The sequence below is a fragment of the Rhinatrema bivittatum genome, chromosome 3 (genome assembly GCF_901001135.1).
Source record: "Rhinatrema bivittatum chromosome 3, aRhiBiv1.1, whole genome shotgun sequence".
Taxonomy (NCBI): Eukaryota; Metazoa; Chordata; class Amphibia; order Gymnophiona; family Rhinatrematidae; genus Rhinatrema; species Rhinatrema bivittatum.
In genome coordinates this window covers 107,813,070-107,826,198 of record NC_042617.1, presented here as the reverse complement: position 1 = coordinate 107,826,198, position 13,129 = coordinate 107,813,070, and positions in this window count along the sequence as shown.

Here is a 13,129-nt window from a genome sequence, read left to right as displayed (position 1 = left end):
CTCTCTGGCCTTATTCAAATCCAGTCTAAAAACACACCTTTTTGAAGTTGCTTTTAAATCTTAACCTCTGATTACAGTCTTATTGATTTTAACCATTTTCTTAATAAACGAAATTTCCAAAGTCTTGAATAGAGTTGTAAGTCCAATTGAGAAAAGGATGTTTTTGTACATCCTCACCCATGTCGAGTAGCACTATAGAAGTGATAAGTAGTAGTAGTAGCAGCAGCAATTGTACTGCGTCTGTCTAGATTATTTATTTATTTAGAATTTTTTTATATACCAACATTCATGAAACATATCTCATCGCTTCACATTTAACAGGGGAAAATAATACATTAACTGAGAGTTAAGAAAAATACAGTTACATTTAACAAGGGATATAGTATAACTGGGGAGTGTAAGAAGAATAAAGATCAGATGAAATAGGAGCGTTCATGTTAAGAGGGAGAGAAGAGTAACTATATTACAGTAGCTTGTATGTTTTTGGGGGATAGGAGGGAATAGGGGGGAAAGGGGGATGTAGCCAGGAGGAGGATAAAGGAGGAAGAGGATAAAGGATATGGTTATTGTGTGAAAAAAACAAATTTCCTAAAAGGACTGGAAGCTATGCGTGAATATGTATTATGCGTGCAATAAAAAAATTTCAAAATGCAGAGAAGCTCTGTATATCAGAGTGATAGAGAAAATGCAGCGTTAATACTGTGACTGGCTACAGCAAGAGATCAGCACTAAGGACACATGATTTGATTTTCAAAAAGAAAGATTCTTTCACTCATATTGTTGTGATTCTGCTTGCAGGAGGGCCCCACGAGAGGCCTCACCCTCCCGACGCCACCTGGCCGGTCTTGCTGCTTATTTCCTGCACAGCCTTGGAGCGCCACCAACATCCGACATCACCTCTGCTTCCTTCATGGCCTTGGAGCACCGCTGTCCCCGACGCTGCCTCTGCCTGGCTGCCGCTCTCATCTGGCCTTGCGGCAGAATGCCGCTACCACAGCTCCTGCTCCTGCCAGCGTGCCTAAGCTCGCATGCACGCATGTCTTCAAGATTTAAAGGGCCCGTGGTGGGAAATGCCGTGGTGCCACCCGATGATGTCATCTACGGCCAGCCCTATAAAAAGGTTCTTCAGTCTTTGTTCCTGGTCTTCGCAAGAATCTTCAGATCCTGTGTCCTTCTGTTTCCGATCTTCATTGCTGGAGGTCCTCCATATCTTCGTTCCTGGTCTCTCCTTACGTTCCTGGTTCCTGTGTCTTCGGCTTGTTCCTGAATCCAAGTCTTTGCCTGATTCATGAATCCAAGTCTTTGTCTCATTCCTGAATCCAAGTCTTCGCCTGGTTCCTGAATCCAAGTCCTTATCTTTTTCCTGAAGCCATGCCTTTGCCTTGTTCCTGGTTCTAGCTTTCAACCTGTCTAGAGTCTTCAGAGTCTTTATTGCTGGTTCAAGTCTTTGGAAGTTCTTCCTTGGTTTTAAAGTCTGAGCCTGAGTCTGATTCTGAATCCGAGTTCCTGAGTCCTGTTCCCGGTCTTTGGAATTCTTGTTCTAGCTTCCGTCTTGTCCAAGTCTTTGAGTCCAGTACCTGTGCTGCTATTGGCGTGGTCCATGAACAACCCTTGGGTTGTGTAGGGCATGCAGTGGCACCAGACTCTCTCAGAGCTTTCATCTTGTTTCCAAGTCCTGAGCCTCCATCATATTTCCAAGTCTTCAAAACCTTCTTCATGTTTCCAAGTCTTAAGCCTGCATCCTGTCCAAGTCTTCAAGTCATGTCCAAGACTTCATCGTGTCTTGTCTTAAGTCCTCAGGCTTCGTCTGTCCTCATGCACAAAAAAGCTTCCAAGGCTCAGTCCAAAAGGACTTTTGAGTGGCCAAAGGACTACCTAGAGACCAGCATTGCATTGCTAGGTCCTGGTGCGTGTTGGATGTCCGAGTGCTCCTATGTCAAGCCAAGCGTGTTCCTGTTTCTGAGCCTAGAGTATTCCTGTTTCAGCCAGCACATGCTAGGATGCGCTTGCCTGCCAGCAGCATAGACCACAGCCAGCCCCAGGGTTGCACAGGTCATGTCACAGCACAGGGACTCATGCTCTTGGGCATCATTCCGCGCTCGCAACACATATATTTGGTATCCTGATCAGTGATCAACATACAAACTGACATCAGAAAATTAAACAGTGCAAGAGAGTTTCTCTTTTTGCAGTTTTTTACCCTTAGGGAATACCAGTGTGACTAGAAAATCCTGAACGATATGGTCCAGAGTGGATGAGAAAGCATACACCCTGGAGCAGTTCAGCTCATTGAGACCAGCCTACTTGCACACAATTGAGATGGCTGGCATCACTCAGATTTTTTTCCATCAGGTCCCATGAAGCACGTAGTCTGCAGCGTGTTGTGGGTTTGGAGCTGGGGAAGTGGCGCAGGATGGCATGACAAGACTAGGGCTACACTTGAGTGGTCCGGTGTGGCTGGAGCAAGGCAGACTGTGCAGACTAGGCTGCAACTCAGGAACAGAATGGAGCGGCGTGGAGGTAAGAGTGAACTGAACACAGGACCAGACTGGAGCTGCGCCAAGGTAAGAGTGAAACTCAGGAACACTGGAATACAGTGCAGGTAAGTGTGGAACTGGAACAAAGGCTAGGGCATGAACAGACTAAGGCAGGATAAGGCAGAACATGGAACAGGAAAGTCTGAAGGCATCCTAGGTAAGGAGGCCCTAAGGGGAAAGCTAGGAGAGGCCTAATGTCAGGAAGAAACCTAGGGAGGCCTCAGGGCTCTGCCAGAGGTCAAGGAGACAGAGAAAGACCTAGAGTCAGGAAGAGACCTAGGGAGGACTCAGGACTAGGCCAAACAAAGCTGACGGCCAGGAGGCCACAAGACAGAGACAAGAATCAGAAGGCCTGAGGCAAAAGGATAAGGCAAGGTAAAACAGAGATCAGAAGGCCCAGGGACCCATGTAGCAAAATAAGAAAATGCCTTAGAAGGCCACAAGGTAGAAGTGACTAGAGCAAGGATCTCAAACGAACTCTATGCTGAAGCATTGAGTCCAGGGTTAAGTAATGCTGGAGTCTTGAATGTGGTGCAGGCAGGTGAGAGGAGCTTGGACAGCCAGGGGAGTATGCTCAAGGAGGTCAGAACAGAGCTCACCGGAGTCCTCTGATGGAGGGTATGCTGCAGAGCAGCTGAAACCGTAACACAGGGTCTCAAGAGAAAAACAAATGGGTTGGTTTGCATCAGGCAGACCATTTATTTTTCCACCAACAGAATCAGAAAACTTCAGTAATGGTCAGGTTCTGGCTTTTTATTTATTTATTTATTTATTTATTTATTTTTAATTTTTCTATACTGAAATTCCTGCATTAGATACAAATCATTCCGGTTTAACCACTGTTCTAGTTACAAGGTGCTTTTCCTCAATGTACGGAGGCCCCTTCCCCTTTGTAGTGCCTCAAAAGATCAACTTGATATTGACCTCAAATTGATCAGGTCTTGAATCACGATTGGGTGCCCAAGAAATTCTCAGCAATTCTTTGTACATCCATTTAATGTCCTCCCAAGTATATTGAGCCAAAGCAAATGAATGGCCCCTTAGATGGGCCCCCAACTTATCCACAACCAGATTGGTCAAGGGATAATGGTGATTGCTCCTAGTATATTCCTGGGACCTAGCTGCATCTGGAACACACTCCCTCTCCGCTGAAATCAGGAAGGCTTCCGTCAATTAGGCTCAACTACATAATTGAATCATGGATGACCTCCAGACAGACCCCTGTCTTTTGGAGCTCCCAACATTGCAAAGGCCTCTGGAGGGGATTCAGTTAGTCACAGTATATTTCTTGTCATTTATTTATGTTCTCAATTCCTTTATATAATTCTCCTTGGGTGCCCCTTTAGGAAAAGGCAGAATATCAAATGCTTATAAATAAGTAAATAGTACATTTCTTGACTTCCTTCTGGGTGCTAGTATTCACTTCTTCAGGTCAACATAGAATGAGCAAAAGATATTTACCAGAAAATATAAGTGGTTTGTTCTGGTGTTGCTGACCACATTTGTTGCGATGAATTTATGGACTCTTTATTGTAGAAAATTACTAATATTTCTGCATCATTTTGCTCTGTACCACTTTGGTTTAAAGACCTGCTAAATTCATATGAAATTAAATGGTCTTGTTTTGATCCTGTTTCCAAGATTACATTATCACAGATCTGAACGCTGGCTTCACTGGTTTATAGCCCACTGCTCTAATCATTAGGCTACTCTTCCATTTAGGGTTTAACTGATGTGGCAATTACCAGCCAATGTCCTCTGTATCCTGTATTGCAAAAATTCTTGAATCCATTATATTAAAGCAGCTTACCGATTTTGTTGAAGAGCATCAAATATTGGACCATTTCCAATTTGGTTTTGGAAAATCTCTCAGTACTGTTGCGTTCGGGGGTGGGCCCTTTTCCTGGGACAGTGAAGGAATATCTCCTGAAAGAGAACAGGAGGTAACGGCCCCGAGGAGCAGAGCACTGGAGGAGACAGAGGCTGTGAAGAGCTTCACCACTGGAAGCCTGAGGTTGCCCCCAGGAGGAGCCTGTAGGGACCCAGGCTGCTTGGACTTAGGTGGGCCTCGCAGGGTCTCCTGAGAGAATGAAAGTCCAGCATGCCCACAGACACAGGGGGAGCGCGATCAGGTTCGAAGTTGGAGGCTGGATGGAACAAGGAGAACCAGAACATTGATGATGACAAGGTGAGGAGCAGAGCCAGAATCTGGAGACGAGGTCAGACAGGCAAAGGTCAAGATCCAGAGGTCAGTCTGAGGAATGGTCAGCAAAGCAGAGGTCAGGTACCAGAGGTCAAAGGCAGGCTGAGGTCTAGAGGTAGGCGGCAGGCAGGCGGGCAGGTCAGGAGCAAGCGGAGGTTGATGAAGGAAAGTGGCAGGCAGGCAGGCAGGTCAGGAACAGGCTGAGGTCAAAGAGGCAGGCGGCAGGCAGGCAGGCCGGTCAGGAGCAAGCTGAAGTCAGTACCAGTAAGACAGTCCGAGGGTACTACCTGGGTAGACAGAGAAACACAGGAACAAGCAGCAACTAGGATGCAGGAACAAGTCAGGAACAGAACTGGAACAGAAGGATCCTGGAATGAGACTAGGAACAGGCAGGAACAGGAACAAATGCAGAGGCAATCTTAGAACAAACCAACCCGATTGCCAAGGCAAGGAAGCATAGACAGGAACTTCCTTATATCGAGTGATCAATCAGGGCGCACCGCGGAGCTAAGACCCGTCCTTGGCCCTACATGAGTCCGGGTGGTCCGCATGCACGTAGGGGCGTGGCTAACATGGCAGAAGATGCCGAACCTCGGCGTGAGGCCCGGTGACCACCGCCATGGGATGCCAGGTCCTGGCAGGACTGGCAACTACCGCGAGGGAGGTCGTCCCGGAACCCGCTAAGGAACCATGAAGGTGAGGAGGCCCATGCGCGGGACGGCCACGGGCGGGGTGCATAACAAGTACTGAGATCCTGCTACTCTAAATTATTGATTCAATTAGGTGAGGCTTTGATAGTGGGAAGAAAGATGTTCTTGTTGTAACCTATCCCTATGACAGAAGACTTGTCATAGCCAAGTGTAGTATATATAGTTGTGTCAGCAAGTAATAGAAGGTATATTCACAGCGATATGGTTTAACATAAAATATTAAAAGAATAACTTCACCGATAAGCTTTATATGTTTATATCTTTATTTTTACTCATCTAACACAATTTATCTTGAATAGGTTACTTTAGTTCATATATTAAATAATGAAAAACAACAGATATCAACATATATCATATTTTCTGTTTCTTATACTTTTTTACAATATTAACAAATAAATAAATAACTTCAAGCAAAACAATGCATCAGGATATTCCTACTATCAAAATTATGGCTTTCAGATAAGTATATATTCTTTTCTCTAAACTTTTTTAAAACTATCTGTAATAGTCATTTGTTTCAACTTCTGAGAATTGATACTTTGTGTTAAATTCTGTATTTTAGTAATGCAGACAGTCAATATGTGGGGAAGGACACTCGCTAGTATATATATATCTCTTCCTCTTTTCTCTATTTTTTTTACTTTTCTCTTTTAATAGTGTTTAATATTTCCTTTTTGAGCTCAGGCCTGGCTTATTGATGTTTATGTGTGAATAGTCACTGATCTATTTTTCTCTTCTTTGTTCTTTTGTCGCTGGCCAGATGTTCTCTTCCTTTTTCTCTTTTCTTTCTTTCTTCTCTCCTACTATACTACTCTTTAAATAAAAAAAAATCTAGCTTCCTCACACTGATCCTGATCTTCCAAATTCTAAGTCAGTGTGCTCCTTGTTATGTATGTCACGATGACTTATTGTTACTGAATATCTTTAAATAAATTAAAATAAATGATAATTCTTTACCCCTACTACTGGTGTTAAAGAACAGCTAAAAAATATTTTGCATTCACGCTCCCAGTTTATCCCAGCTCTATGACACAGTGCAACATGATATTAAGCCTAAATAAACTACCATAAACCTTACTCTAATATAAGGAAAATCATACCACTCATTCATATCATGTATTCCCATTCAAACTTTAACTGTTCTATTGACTTTATATAGATTTCCTATGCTTAAAAGGCCTCGTATGAGAAGAGCTCCACCTGCATTTCCTCTCACTCTGATAGTCAGCTCCTAACTGCCTCAGTCTTCTGTCTCTTACTTTCATTGCTTGTCTGATTTCTGCACTTGATGATGTCACTAAGAAAAATAGTGCCAGGACTGTTTAATTGTCTTACTATTGCTTATTTGGTTCCTTTTTAATTTTAGATGAATCTTTGATGACCTTTAAACTATTCTCAATTTAGAATTTTAGTTTTCTGCTTTGAGCAGTTCTAATGTACCTGTGCAGGTCCCATCGCTCGTATCCGGGGAAGCCATTGTCATGTTTCCCCAGATACGGTTTCACTTTCCCCTTAGTTGTCAAATGAATACCTTAAGAACATAAGAAATTGCCCTGCTGGGTCAGACCAAGGGTTCATCAAGCCCAGTATCCTGTTTCCAACAGGGGCCAAAACCAGGTCACAAGAACCTGGCAATTACCCAAACACTAAGAGGAACCCGTGCTACTGATGCAATTAATAGCAGTGGCTATTCCCTAAGTAAAATTGATTAATAGCAGTTAATGGACTTCTCCTCCAAGAACTTATCCAAACCTTTTTTGAACCCATCTACACTAACTGCACTAACCACATCCTCTGGCAACAAATTCCAGAGCTTTATTGTGCATTGAGTGAAAAAGAATTTTCTCCGATTAGTCTTAAACGTGCTGGTTATGATGCATTCAGATATACTTTGTTCCATGGGGGTGTTTGGTTGGTTCCAATGTTATTTTCAATAAAGGTTTTACTTTCCTTTTAACTTCAAAACTCATTCATTCATAAAAAATATTTTCTTGTTCACTTAATTTTTGTTAACTACTCAAAATCTTTTTAAGACTCGCAAGTACTTCATAATTTTTTTTATTTTTTGTACAGCTTTTTGTGTTTAAAAATATATACTTTCAATAGGGTGATTAAAATTCACTTCAGAGGTGCATCGCTGGTGTTGGTCAGGTTAGTACTGTTCCCTAACCTGTTCACTTCTCTTTATTTTATTTAATTTTATTTGTCTTTATTTTATCCTAAATTGGTAGCCCCCCCTCCCGCTGATCGCAGGGGTTGGTGACATCACTAATGATGTTTCCTACCTTAGCCTGAGCTTTTTTTTTTTTCAACGAAGCCCTCCCCATAGCAATAATTAAAATAATAATAAAAAAAATACAAGGGGCCCAAATACATTCACCGATTCAGTGATGGTAGCAGTGGTTGGTAGGTTACTTCTTCTTTTTTTTTTTTTTTTCTTATTTTCAGCAGCGGGACAAGAAAGGACTCGGCAGCGGCAGCTTTCTTTATTTTTGCTGACGGCTGCAGGTCAGCTTGATTCTCCCATTCCTTGTTTGTTGCAGTGCTCTTCTGTGAGAAGGGCCCGGAGATGGCGGCATTCTGATGCACCTCCCTTTGCTCTCGGCCCAGCCTGGTATTGTCTCCGGTTGTTTGGGTCGGTGGTGTAGAGGGGCCGGGTCTCGCAGTCTTCATTTTCTTTTGCGGTAGCTCTTTAAGCTGTTCTGGCGCCTACTTCTGGAGTGCTGCCTTTCTTTGATGCTGGCATGTGCATTTTGATTCTCGTTCTTTTTCTTCCAGCAGCAACACAGCCCAGCCTTCCTTGAGACACTATTTCCGGGTTGCTACAGCCCCTCGCTTCTAATCTTATTATTGTTGCGTCAGGCAGGGTTCAGAAGCAGCTGTGGCCCGACGCCACACCGCTCGCTCCTGTCTTCCTCCTGCTCTGCTATTTCTGCCCCTTGGCGGTGTGATTGCGGCCATCTTTTGCTGCACCGGGAAGTCTTTCTTGTCTTGCTTTCTCTAGCGGATTCCTCACCTTTCTTCCCCATGCAGCCTCATGTTTCCTTCGTGCTCCGTGCACTCTCACTGCCTCTCTTGGCTTCCTCCTCTAGAGGAGCTTCTCTCCTGTTCTGTGCATCAAGGCCCCGTGATGGTGTAGCGATTGAGGTCTCAGCCGTGCTCCTTTCTTCTTGTTCCAGCCCTTTTTCTCCCGATGCGGGGCACTCTCTTCTTTCCTTGTCGCGATCAGCTGTTTTTCTTTTTTTTTTTTTTTTTCCGTGCTATCCCAGGTTGCCAAAGGTGTCCCCTCAGCTTGATGCTGCTTTCTGCAACCTCCTCTCTCACAGTAGTGGCTCATTTTATCATGGCCTGCTTCTCTGTGTGGTTGTGGCTCATGGGTTTTCCCATGCCATCGGAGCCTTGACTAATGCTGTGTATCGGCTGTGTCAGATTGCCACTGTCGCTCTTCTCCCTGCTGCTAGAGCAGTAAAGATTGGCTGATCTTTCTTTTGTTCCAGTCTCTCGGATTGGCATCTGCAACTGTCTCAATCTTACATCTTTAGGTGCTTAAATTATACGTGCAGGTATCGCGATTTTGTGTTGCTGCTCTGGAAGGAAGTTTCTTTCTCCTCCTTTGCTGTAGAGGTGTGTGATCTGCGGCCATGATATTTTTTTTTTTTTCGTGTTGCTCTGGCCTAGTGCTGCATCGTGACAGTTTCTCATGGCACTGTGAAATTGGTCCTCATTAGTTGCAGATTGCCAGTTTCATCAGTTCTGTCAGCCTCTCTGCACTGTCTTCTCAGCTTGGGGGGATTTCACAGGCACTTATCATGGCCTTTTCTCAGTGGGACTGTCTCATTTTTACTGCTGCTGTGCTTTTCTCTTATTGTGATTATTCTTTGATCTTGGTTCTTTCTTTCCTACCTTTATTTTGCAGGTATGTTTTCTTTTGCATCTTCAGTTTTCCGTCTCTAGCCTTTGGCAGTTCCTTGCAGCCTTGCCAAATGCTGTCTTCAGCCTTTGCCCTGCTGCCGTCACTGCCTCTGGCCTTCTCAACTCAACTCAACTCAATTCAGAATTTATCTGAACTCAGCTACCCTCTGGAGCTTCAGAATTAGGTAAGTCCCAACTTTAATTTAAAACAAATTTTTTTAGGGTATTTCCTTTACATTGTCATGTTTAACATTTCTTCAGCATTTGTTACAATTGACCATCAAATACTCCTCTACCAGCTAAAAGAATGTGGGATCACAGGAACTGTTTTGGAGTGGTTCAGTTGAACCATATCTTGGTGACCGGATGCAACAAGTCAGAGGAGGGCATTCTGCATGGAGTTCAGTTAACACAAGATTACCCCAGGATTCAACCCTTTTGGCTTTATCATTTAAATCAATCAATTTGCAAGCTTTTGGCCGGCTTCATTGCAGCATATAGATTGTATGCAAATGACATACAATTCTATGCCTGGGTAAGTACATCCTAGACTGAAACATCACCCCTGGTCTACCTAATTGTTTCAACAGTCAGACAATGGCAAACACATAGGGGCGGATTTTAAAAGCCCTGCTCGCTTAAATCCGCCCGGATTTACGCGAGCAGGGCCTTGCGCGCCGGTGCGCCTATGTTCCATAGGCCTACCGGCGCGCGCAGAGCCCCGGGACTCGCGTAAGTCCCGGGGTTTTTCGAGGGGGGCGTGTCGGATCAGCGCGGTGTTTTGGGGGCAGGACGCGGCGTTTCGGGGGCAGGCCCGGGGGCGTGGCTGCGCCCTCCGGAACCGCCCCCAGGTCGCGTCTCGGCGCGCTAGCGGCCCGCTGGCGCGCGGGGATTTACTTCTCCCTCCGGGAGGCGTAAATCCCCCGACAAAGGTAGGGGGGGTTTAGACAGGGCCGGGGAGGTGGGTTAGGTAGAGGAAGGGAGGGGAAGGTGAGGGGAGGGCGAAAGCGAATTCCCTCCGAGGCCGCTCCGATTTCAGAGCGGCCTCGGAGGGAACGGAGGTAGGCTGCGCACCGGCGCGCACCGGCTGCGCACCGGCGCGCACCGGCTACACGAAATCGACAGCCTTGCGCGCGCCGATCCAGGATTTTAGCAGATACGTGCGACTACGCGCGTATCTACTAAAATCCAGCGTACTTTTGTTTGCGCCTGATGCGCCAACAAAAGTACGCGAAGGCGTGCTTTTTAAAAATCTACCCCATAATAATTTAGCATTGAATAAGTTCTGATCATCCAATGCAGGAATTATAGTGATACCCCATTATCCTCTGTGTTGAGAATGCTGTGCTGCATGTTGCCCCCTATGTAAGGAGTGTGGGTATTCTAAACTGATTTCAATTTGATATTTGTTTCCAAATCAAAGCTGTAATCCATTCAGGCTTTTTAAAACTCCACCTTGTATGCAGTCTTAAGCCTTTATTATGAGCTTCTAATTTTTGTTCTATAGTTCAAGTTATGATATTACTGCTACTGGATTCTTATAATTCAGTATATTTAGGAATACCAGCATTGCAACTCTTGCTGGTAGTCCTAAATTTCGTCTGGTTTATGGGATTAACAGGTGGGAGCATATTTCTCTGGTTTTGTATAATCTTCACTGGTTACCAGTTGAGTACTGAATAAAATATAAGGCCGCAATGCTTGTTCATAAGTTACTGACTCTTGAGTTGCACTCATGGGTTAATGCGATGATTCGCGTCTACGATCCTCACGAGCATTCCGTTCATCAGAGTGAGATTTATTAGTAGTCCCTACTTTCCATCAGGCACACTTGGCAGTGACGTGGGAAGCAGAATTTTCGGTGCCTGCCCCAATTCTTAGGAAGTCTTTGCTGAAGCAGTCGACTTGTTCTAAAATTTTCAAGACTATGTTAAAGACCTTCGTATTCAAACTGGATTTTTGTTTTAATTTTATTTTCTGTTTTAGTTTTGGGACTTTGTATAATTCAGAGAGTTTGATTTGCTTTGTTTTTACTTTATGAATGTTACACTGTACATCACCTACAGTTTTGGTATAGGCGGCATATAAATATTGTAAACACATTTCTGAACAAGTTAAAAACGAAGAATGGATACCACGTGACACTCTCCTGTGTGAAGATTTTAAGATTTTCTAATATACTAAAGGCCCTGGTGATTCTTTCCATAATTTTAAAATGGACAAAAATGAATCAGTTGCAGTACAAATCTACCAAGTTTAATTGACATTTCATGTTTACATAGGAAAAATATCACATGGGAGAAAACCACACTTTGAACAGGCTCTCAGTGGGCAGTCTCAAAATCCAGTACTTACAATCAATCTAATATAATGTTTCTAAATACATGGTCATCATGATAAAGCAAAACATTAAAAGATTTTTATCTTAACTTGAGCAATTAGTTACATTTCTGCATTTTATTCAAATACCATAGGTTTTAGATCCTGACTAATCAATAGGTCAGCCTGACCTAGGTTCTATTTGCAATTACCTAAGAACATTTTATTACTGATAGGAAAAGGTCATCTATCTTTATATCTATTTTCTACCAATTATTATCTTTTATCTTGTGCACGGAGCCAAAAAGTCTACTGATGTACATCCTTGTACAAATTTGTTTACATATCTTTCATTCTTATTATATTCTAAATAGTAGCCTCTTTTTGTTTCAAGCAAGCATACCATAAATCAGGAAAGAACATTATTAGCTAAATTGAACTATATTGCACTACATTGAACAGAGAGATACAATAAAGCTCTTGATTTCCTCCCCTGGTCACAGTGGATATAGAACCACTATACAGCTATATTCTCCATAACAGCATGTGGCAAATTTCTAAAGACCACCCTGGAGCTCCAGTACCTTCTAGAAACTATTAGAAAGTTAATTAAATTCATCCTGACACACTTCTTCAGTTTTAATAATGACATCTATATTTATTTTTTATTTATTTTATTTATTTGCTTTTATATACCGACATTCAATGGGGTACATCACATCAGTTTACATGTTAGCGTGGAGAAATAATAGGACGAACGTGTCTTACTATTTTACATGGAACGGAGGCAAATCAATAGTTAATACAATTACATTTTAGCAGTGGTGAACATTGAAAGAGAATTGATTCAAACATCTCAACAGGGCAATAAGTATAGTTACATAGGGAGGTAGGTATGCCTAGTTACTTACATGGGGGACAACGACTTTGCACATAGGAGACATAGTGGGGCTTATTGAGGTACGCGGGCCTAATCTATACGCATCATGGGCTCTGCCATGGGCAATAGGATGGGGTACCATGGTATACCAACCTTTTAATGGCAAAACTGAAAGAGACATTATTGAATGACCATCATACTAGATCAGTGGTTCTCACCCCCCCCCCCCCCAGCCAGTCGGGTTTTCAGGATATCCACAATGAATATGCATGAGAGAAAATTTGCATACACTGCCTCCATAACATGCAAATTTTCTCTCATGCATATTCATTGTGGATATCCTGAAAACCCGACTGGCTGGGGGGGTCCCCAGGACAGGGTTGAGAACCACTGTACTAGATCCTTCAAATATTACTGATATATTGATTTTTATGATTTGGACAAAATGAGAAGAGACTCCAAGAATTTGTAAACCTCCTAGAAAATAGATAGGTGGTATATAAGCTTTTAAATAAATATATTTCAAATTCATGTTCACCTCGCTATAGTCTATTGCACTTGCATAGCA